This window comes from Callorhinus ursinus, unplaced genomic scaffold (genome assembly GCF_003265705.2).
Source record: "Callorhinus ursinus isolate GAN/ISIS: 27379988/994484 unplaced genomic scaffold, GSC_fseal_2.0 scaffold26, whole genome shotgun sequence".
NCBI lineage: Eukaryota > Metazoa > Chordata > Mammalia > Carnivora > Otariidae > Callorhinus > Callorhinus ursinus.
The window spans coordinates 8,886,004-8,895,759 of NW_027397088.1; the positions used below are offsets into that span (position 1 = coordinate 8,886,004).

Sequence of the window (9,756 nt, forward strand, 5' to 3'; positions counted from 1 at the left end):
TTAAACAAAACAGAGCCACCCAGGTGCCACCACAGGGGATCACTTCAAATTTAAATTTAAAGTTGTATTAGAAGAAGAGTCCTACTGACTCACGGTCACTAACTGTACACCTCCTGCATTCCTTTGCTAGAGTCGCTGTAACAAAGTATCACAGCCTGGGTGCCTTGGCCAACAGAAATTTATTTTCTCACAGTTCTAGAAGTCCAAGATGAAGGTGCGGGCAGGATTGGTTCCTTCTGAGGCTCCTCTCCTCAACTTGTGTCCTCCCGTGGCCACCCCTCTGTACAGGTGAGCACCCTTGGTGTCTCTCTTTGTATGTCCTAATTTCTTCTCTGCACAAGGAAACTAGTTAGATTGGATTAGGACCCACCCTAAGGGCCTCATTTTAATTTAGTCACCTCTTTAAAGGCCGGTCTCCAAGTGCAGTCACATTCAGAGGTGCTGGTGATTAGGGCTTCAACGTATGAATTTGAGGGAAGAACACAGTTCAGCCCATAATACCCTTTCCACTCCCCTTACTGATCTAGATTGATGATAGATCAGCATCTGGGATGCTGATGATTTGACAGAAATATGTTTCCCAATTTCCTTAGCTTCTTTATGTCTTTTTGAATCGCATAGAATAGACTTGCCAATAGCCTCTTCATAACCATGAGATCTCAGGGAGCCTCAGGATATCCAGGGATCCCCCTGAAGACCACAGAACCTGGGACAACAGAGATCTGCTTAAGCCAGTAGGAGCCGAGGCTCAGGCCTGGGGTTCATGATGAGATTTTGGTTGACCCCAAAGTGCCTTAACCTGGACTCTTTCCATTCATCCTCAGGCTATAGATAAACATTTTTTTAGGAACGTATACCAAGATGCTCTAAAACTTAAATTATTGAAAATACAGTTAATGCAAAAATAATTGAATTGAGATCGTGCTTTTGCTTTGTAGTATAGATGATTTAGACTTTTACTAAACTAAATTAAAGTAATGCAAGTTAAAATAATGTGCAGATATTGTACGTTTATTATAAAATTAGTAGCATGATAATAACATGTTAGAAAATTTAGAAAGTATAGATAAATAAAAGGAAGAAAAATCAGTTACAACTCTTAACAGGATTATTTATCTTTTCTTTATTTCTCTCTGAAGAGATCATACTACAAATACTGCTTTCCAACAAAGAACAAATCTTAACTGAAAAGAAGGAAGCTTCTCCTAAATTGGTAACTTAATAGAATGTATGACTAAATTAATTCAGTCATGTCTTCATTAAATGTTATTGAGCACTGATCACACCAGGACTGTGTTAGGGCTGGAGACATTGCTGTAAATAAATAGGCAAAATCCCTGATCTCACGTTCTAGTGAGGAAACACAGAGCAAATAGAAAATCCATAAAAGTACATTTCATTGATTCCAAATGCATATAATTGTTGAAATATCTTTGATACTGAGTTGCATCTTACAGTCACCATTGGTTTGTATTGTCACTGCCTGAAACTTGTGACACCAGAGACTGCACAATGAAAGTCAAGACCTTGGACAAAAATTCTAGAGACAGTAGGTATCATCAGTCTTTTAACCTCTGTGAATGGATGGTCATGAGGTGGCAGTTGAAACAGTGATGAATCTGAGCAATGTAAAGCAGCCTCCAGGAAGAAAGGCTCCAAAATAGGCCCACACTGCATGATACAAAGCTGAGTGGGAGCCCAGGTCCAGTGAGTTTAAGGTCACCCATGAATTTATTTTAAGAAATGTTGCATGGCCAAAGATTTTAAGGCACCGAAGATGACATTGCATAGCAAAACATAAACATAAGATGAGTCTGGGTTTTCAGTAAAAACTTAAAAAATAAAAGGATGGGTCTGGGTAAAAAAATGATTCAAAAAGTTGCACTCTATGAAAAAGTTTTAGCGATATCTTAATTTATTTCACCTTCTACAAACATGTGTGCAAAAGAAATAGCTGATAAAAATCTATGCCTGATTTGGTTTAAAAAAGCTCTCTCAATGAACATAAAATGATTTTCTGTCAGGTAAGGAAGCAGTGTTTCCTAGTGGAAATGGAGGTAGTTTTTCTCTCAGTGGTACACATAAAATCCTGGTGCATGTCTCAATAGTGTTTTAGATTCTATGAAATATGGTGATGTATCAGGTAGTAATAAGTCACTCATATAAATTCAAGGTAAACTTGGAGGCTGTATTAGTTAGCTCAGGCTTCTATAACAAAATGGCACAGACTGGTGACTTAAACAATAGACATTTTTTTCTCACAGTCCTGGAGGCTGGAAGTCTAGATCAAGAAACCTGAAAATTTGGTCTTGGTTCCTGATCAGGAGGGTCTTCTTCCTGGCTTTCAAAAGGTCCTTACTTGCTGTATCTGGAAAGAGAGATAGAGATAGAGAGAGAGAGAGAGAGAGAGGGAAAGAAAGCGTTCTGGTCACTAATTCCATCATGGAAACTCCACCCTCATGACCTCATCTAAAACTAATTCCCATCTATCCAGGGAGACCTTTCCCTGGTTCCTTCTGCTTCCTCTGCTCAACCAATAAAAACTAATGTGCAATATGTCAGAAAGGGTGTGCAGAGTTGTCGTCATTTGAGCCATATTCAAAAAGGAAATAAATGGACTTTATAAATGGATTTGAGTTGCCTCTCACTAAAGTTGCTTGGGGATTATTTAGTTCTTTCAGCATTTGCTTTGGATTTGGCAAAAATGTTAAATAGAAGAAGTTGGCTTTCAGGAGGTAGACATCATTTTGGGTAAATTTCCTCTTTTTTGGTTAGTGTTCTAGACATCACCTTATAAGGACCTACTGCCTCTAAGACCCCATTCCATCTTTCTACCTGCCCTATTTCCCCTACACATTCTTGCTGTCAACACTTGCTTTTAGGAGATAACTTATACTAAGTGGTAAATGACTGATAAAAGCTTAAAGTGTACCCCTTCTTAAATGCTGTGTATTTTAAGTGGAATCAGTGCTTTGAGGTAAATAAGTGATTTTTTTTTTTACAGTAGATTTTAGGTCATAATCATTAAATAAAAAACTTGGTCTCTACCATGCCACCTAGAGGTCATGTAGGAAAACTTAAATCATCACAGTTAACAACCACTTAATTTTCTTTCTAGAAATGTTGGTTCTACTTATGAGGAAACTTCCTTGTTGTTGTTGTTATTCTACTTATTTCCTATTGCAAATAATATATTATTTATCAAACATCCCTCAAACTCAAATGTATGTTTAGGGAAAACCTGCTCCTTAATTCTTAACAACAAAGGCCCTGATTCTAACTCTGGAGAGTTCTATTTTACACTTAATTTCTTTGAACTGCTTCTGATTTTTATTTTAAAACATGTATAAGATGGTAAGGTGATATCTATGTGTTGGACTATGACTTGCATTTTTGAAAAGCCCTGAAAATAATAGATATAAATAATATATTTCATTTATACTCCTTCTTATACTTATGTCTGATTATTCATTTTATTTTAAAAAATTGTGATTTCTTGATTTAAACATGTGTGACTTTTCTTTTTAAGCTTAAAAGACTTTTTCTTTTTTTGCTATTAATACCAGCCAGTAGGATTATAACCAACAGACAGTGCCTGCCATCCTGAAGAATGTATACAGTTGACTCCTGAACAACACTGGGATTAGGGGCACCAAACCCTCCCCACCATGCAGTCAAAAATCTGCATATAACTTTTGACTCCCCCCCAACATTTAACTACTAATAGCCTGCCATTGTCCAGAAACCTTACCAATCACATTAACAGTTGGTTAACACGTATTTTGTAAGTTATATAACAATTAAATGCTGTATTCTTATAATAAAGCAAGCTAGGGCAAAGAAAATGTTATTAAGAAAATCCTAAGAAAGAGAACACGCATTTATAGTACTGTACTATATTTACTGAAAACAAACAAACAAACATGTTTAAGTGGACCACACAGTTCAAACCCATGGTGTTCAAGGGTCAACTGTATTTGTTATAGACCAGGTTTGGTTAATATCATCTGGACAACCATGTTTTTTTCACCAGATCAGCCTAATTTAATGTGAAGTTTTGGGAAAGTATGTTCTCAACAGTGAACAATGACCACATAAAAATCACTATACTGTTAACAGGTTTAATCAATCACGATGGCAGCATTAAATGTGCTGCACTCTTCTGTGACATAGTGAGGTTGTCCTCTCTCTCTGGTCCTGCATTCTGTCGCTCACAGAACGGGAGTCTACTGAGGACCACAGCAGGAAGATGAGGAAGCACGTGTACAAGGGCTTCTTCTGTAGTTCTGACCCTCTGGACATGGAGCCAAGCTCTGCTCTTGTTTTATAAGCTTCAAGACCAGTGGTGGGGAGAAATAGCCCATCTTTGGTGCTTCTGTCACTAAAGAGGGACAAGAGAGGGAAGGGCATCAAGGACTGCCTTTCCCATGGAAACACCAACCATGTCAACAACCCGAGCAGCACGGTGCAGTCAGATGGAAGAAGTTGTTGACAGATCATGATCCACAGCCATTTTCTTCAAACAAAGTTCATTTTCTTCTTCTTGACTCCCCCAGGGAAAGGAGGAGTTCAAGGGCAGAGTCATTTAATGTTTACTATACCTCAAGCCCTGCCTTTGATGTCAGTATCATTCCTTTCATCTCACCACTGAGGAAACACTGGGCTCAAAATGGTTAAATCACTTGTCCAAGGTGTCACATGGATAGCAATAGAAGAGTCAAGCTTTTGATTCCTAAAATAGAAATTTCTATTTTTTTAGAAAATCATGCTGTTTGCTTATATAGATGATATACTTATAGAACTTCAGATCTTGTATTAGAGGTTAAAAAAATGTTTTTAACTACATGTCTTGAAGACAGAAACTCCTGTTACAAACTTTTGGAAAAAGTAGAACATGCATAGGTTTTGTAATTGAACATATCGGGGCTTTAAGTCCACACGCTACTGTGAGCTCTTGTGCAGTATGTTTACCCCTCCCCCACTGCCAGTTCTTCGTTTACAACATGAAAATGCTTGTCCTGAGAAATAGTAAGCACCAGGTAAATGTTATCTTTTGTAGAATTCTAAATATATCACATGAACTGATCACAATAAAGAAGTTTCTGTTAAGGATGAGTAGTTTTTTTTCTTTTTTTGAGGCTGATAGCTTTTATTTTTATTTTTTTAATTTAAATTTTAGATAGTTAACATACAGGGCAATATTGGCTTCTGGAGTAGAATTCAGTGATTCATCACTTACATACAACACCCAGTGCTCATCATAACAAGTGCCCTCCTTAAGGATATGAGTATTTCTTAAAAATGTGAATTTAATTAGTCTTCACATGTCTGTACTGTTCAAATATAATAATTTGGTCAGAAGTGTTTAGTTGATAATTTACCTGTTGATAAAGCAGTTTCAAACACACTATACTGTAGATGTGAACACACTATACTGTAGATGTGTGAAAAAAATGTAGTTGTCTTTATTGTTTTTAACTTAAATGTGTAGTACTCTTGAGCCCTATTCTCACTGATGCTAAAAGACACATTTTTAAAAAGATTTTATTAATTTATTTATTTTAGAGGGGGGAGAGAACAAGCAGGGAGAGGAGCAGAGGGAGAGGGAGGGGGAAAGAATCTCAAAAAGATTCCGCACTGACTGTGGAGCCTGACGCGGGGCTCGATCTCACGACCCTGACATCACGACCTGAGCAGAAATCAAGAATGGGACACTTAACCGACTGAGCCACCCAGGCACGCCCCAGAAGACACTTACATTTGACAACTAAATATAATGGTCTCTTTCTCTTTAAAATAGTCCTTTTCAGATAAATTGGTTCAGTGCAAAAACTTCAAATTCCCTTGCAGGATCTTCTCCTGCCACTCACTCTTCTCCAGGTGGCATCTGAATGAAGGGAGAAGCCCATAAGTCCTTCTGGGGGCTGAGGTGTCCACTCCTTCCTGGCTACTTTGTACCTTGACAGGGATCTGCTGAAATATGGCAGTTTCTGCGTGGGCCTTGGGCATCCTCCTATTGCCTGCTGGGGAATTCAGTGGTCCCTGAACTCTGAGATCCCTTTGAACTGACCCCAGACCTCCATGGCCTATTGGTTCTCTTAGTACTTTCACTTAAGAGTCTATTGAAGGAAGTGAACAATTAAAGAAGCAATTTGCATAAAGTCTAATAAGTGCTGTGGTAGAGGAAGTACTGCGTATCAGGGGATGTGCAAATCAGAGGTGGAGGGAGGTAAAGTAGAAGTAAGGAGTGTTTAGGTGCAGCTGGGAGCAGCAAAAGATGAGGCTGGAGACCACGTGAGATGGGCTATAGCAACCACAGGAAGTGTGGTCTAAGAGCACTGGGAAACCACTGAAGTTTCGTTAGCAGACAAGTAACATGGTCACATGGTCTCTGTGGGCTGTACTGCAAGGGCCAGATCCAAGGGGTCTGTTACATTGGTCGAGGTATTTGTTTGAAGAAACATATGACTAGCTCAGCAAAATCCCCCTTTCAGGTCATGGGTTGGCATCCAATATCATTAAACACAATTGCTTTTTTTTTTTCCTGGAAAAATAGAAATCACTAACATACACTAAAATTTTATCAGAAAATTTTAACTTACTGGAAATTCTATATATTCCATGGTTTATTTCCTACCCATGCTCCATTGAAAAATTAATTATGAGGGGCGCCTAGGTGGCTCAGTTGGTTAAGCATCTGCCTTCAGCTCAGGTCATGATCCCGGGGTCCTGGGATGGAGCCCCACGCTGGGCTCCCTGTTCAGCGGGGAGTCATTTCTCCATCTGCCCTTCCCCACTGCTTATACTTTCTCTCACTCTCTTGCTCATGCACTCTCTTTCATAAATAAATAAATAAATAAAATCTTAAAAAAAAGAATAATTATGCTACCAAAAACACTCAGTGGATAATGACTTAAAGATGAAAACACATACATTTAAAATCTGGTGGGATTATAATCTCCCCATGTTTAGGTGACATGTTGTGGACCATTAAAATGATCAAAAGATCAGTGCAAGACACTGAGATTTGGGGTACAGTTTGTTACCCCAGCATAACCTGTTCTGATGAACATAACTCTATTACATCATAAAATAATATTATCCAAAATATGGAGCTTTAAAATAGCTCCATTTCCTTGGGAGATGGGAAATCTGAAAACAGTGATTAACTTGGCTTCTGCATGAAAACGGATGCTTCCCAGGCATTTAGGTGGGCCATCATAAGAAAACATAGGGTGATGGGTTAGCCAGGGAGAGGAGGAGAGATAGCTTTCTCCAGACCAAAATGTGGCCCGGGGAACCTCCCTCTCAGACCTCCCCTTGTAACTGGCAGCTGCTACCCTCCCTGTCCATCTCCCTTTCCTTCTAGCTTCCTAGCTCATTCCTCGTTAAGCTCCGAGGGAGACATGTCGGAAGCATTCCCCGTGAGGATGCATGACTTTGTTGCTTTCGATAAATGGACTGACATGAAGTTAGCACCCAGGCACTTTGCTTTAAGATGCCTATCTGCTTGAACTATCTGTCTACAGATTCTGTACCATAGGCAGGGGGAATATCTGCATCCAGTTTACAGGTGCTCAAATGACATAATTGTGAACAGTTTAGTGAAAGTCTGCAAAATTCAAGCAAATAACTTGCATCCCTTTTTTGGGGGGGAGGGTCATGTGTCAATATTTCTGTCCTATTTAAGGAGTTGTAACATTTAAATTCCAGTCTTTGATTGTATGGGTAGGTTTGGTTTCCTGTTTGTTAAAGTTCCCCGCATGGCAGTTATGGCTATCTTATTATGTGAGTTAGTTCTCGGTGGTGATTATAAAATGTTCTTATTTTGTGCCCTTTTGTGCCTTCCCATGCATCCATGTGCTGTGTCGTTTTATGTCTGGAATGCTAATGGAATAGTTGAAGGAAAGAGCAGCTCAAGACATGGGCTCTGATCCTGTGGACTGGGTCTAGCTCCGGGGATAGCAGCAGTGGTAAGTTTATAAAGCAAGGTCTGTAGAGCTGGAACTTTGATCCAAAAGGTAGTGAAAGCAGGCAGAAAAGAGACCTCAACATTTGTTGCTGAGAGAATCAGGAAAGAAGATTGGGGATCATGAATCTTTAAGCTGAAGGGTTGTCTTTTTGGCAAATGTCACTAGTCGCTGTAGGTAAGAGAGAAAATTAGAGGGAGAAGTTTATGGCTGCATGTTATGTGTAATTCCATAGATTTATAAGGGAGATTGGCTGGTTTCCTTGAGTTCTTTAGAGGGAAGTCTAGGGTGGATTTTATGGAATGGAAACATGGCATGTGAGGAATCGTCTTTCCCGTGTCACGGAAAAGGCATGTTTTCTCCTAGGGATCTTGCTTTCCATTTCCAAATCTTTAGATATTTTATGTACTTATCATCCCCAAACTATTTGAAGCAGTTCTTGAATATTTGGCCTATAGATTAAAAAAAAACAAAAACAAAACCTACATGGTCACAGGATAAGAATTGTAAAAGATACATTCATGTCTTTTTAAATGTTAGTGGACCTGGTCTGAGGTTACGCACAGATGAAAAAAGCCAACTGCTACCTTCGAAAGGCAGAATAGCTTGCAATCTGTTCATCAGAATGCCAGTCAGAGTGGCTTACAAGTTTGTGCCTTCTCCTTGTGGTACAGTGTCAAAGTAGGAGAGCTGGGCACCGATTGGAGTAAAATCCCCATAAAAACGTTCTTATTTAGGGACACCTGGCTGGCTCGGTCGGGAGAGCATGCGACTCTTGATCTCAGGGTTGTAGAGTCAAGCCCCATGTTGGGTATAGACATTATTTTAAAAATACAATCTTAAAAAAAATGGTTGGTGGCTCAGTCAGTTAAGTGTCTGCCTTTGGCTCAGGTCAGGTCCTGGGATCGAGCCCTGTGTCAGGCTCCCTGCTCATCGAGGAGTCTCCTTCTCCTTCTCCCTCTGCCCCTCCCCCTGCTCATGCCCATTGTCTCTGTCTCTCTCTCTCTCTCACACAAATAAATAAATAAATAAATGAATAAAATCTTTAAAAAAAATTTTAAAAGTTCTTGTTTACATAGAAGCCCAGAGTTGTGTGACTTTTGTGTCTCCCGGCTTTAGGGGGCCTTCAGGTAGTCTTTCGGTGCTGAAGAGAAAATGCAGTTACTTCACTCAAGGTTATATTTTCTAATGTCCTGTTTTTCAGATAACTGTCAGGTTATGAACCAAATGCTCCAGTGGATCTGCAGCCCGGCTACTTTCAACTGGGAAGCAATTCTGTGATGCTGGTCTCGGTGAGCACACAGCCCCTGTGTCAACTCATGTGCATTGGAGGCCTTCCAATTCTTGACTAAAGCTCTCAATGTAACAGTATGTTTCCTAGTGAAAATGACTTATTTTTCTTCACTACCAAATTAGAATCCATTGTTTTTTTTTTTTTACCATGTGTTATACTTGTAAAAGCAGCTATAATCAAATTTTAGGGGTATGCTCTACCAGTAGTCATTTCTACAATTAAAAGTGTGATGTTAACTAATCTGCAGATGGATTACACTTCTTTGTGCCTTTTTACCTTCTCCCTTCTATAAAAGGACATAGAATTTGTATAGGTTTCCTGGAAAGAAGGGCAGAGGCGTTACTGTGAGTATGTGTGTATTTTCTAAAACATTCTTTTATGTTGCAGATGCTGTGAGCTTCCACATTTATATAGTCAATAAGGCTTAAGGCAGATGTGAAGAGCTTTGGTTGGTCCAAAATTTAGTTTCCTTAGAAGAGAGGTATAGAAAAT

At 39.3% G+C, this 9,756-nt stretch overlaps 1 long non-coding RNA gene across 1 annotated transcript; it reads left to right on the forward strand.

Moving 5' to 3' along the window:
• The first annotated feature begins 207 nt into the window (after positions 1–207).
• LOC141370126 (uncharacterized) lies at positions 208–9,402 on the forward strand. Its single transcript, XR_012373886.1, has 3 exons — positions 208–288; positions 7,900–7,973; positions 9,175–9,402. It is a non-coding gene; the product is annotated as an uncharacterized lncRNA (long non-coding RNA).
• Positions 9,403–9,756: the final 354 nt, after the last annotated feature.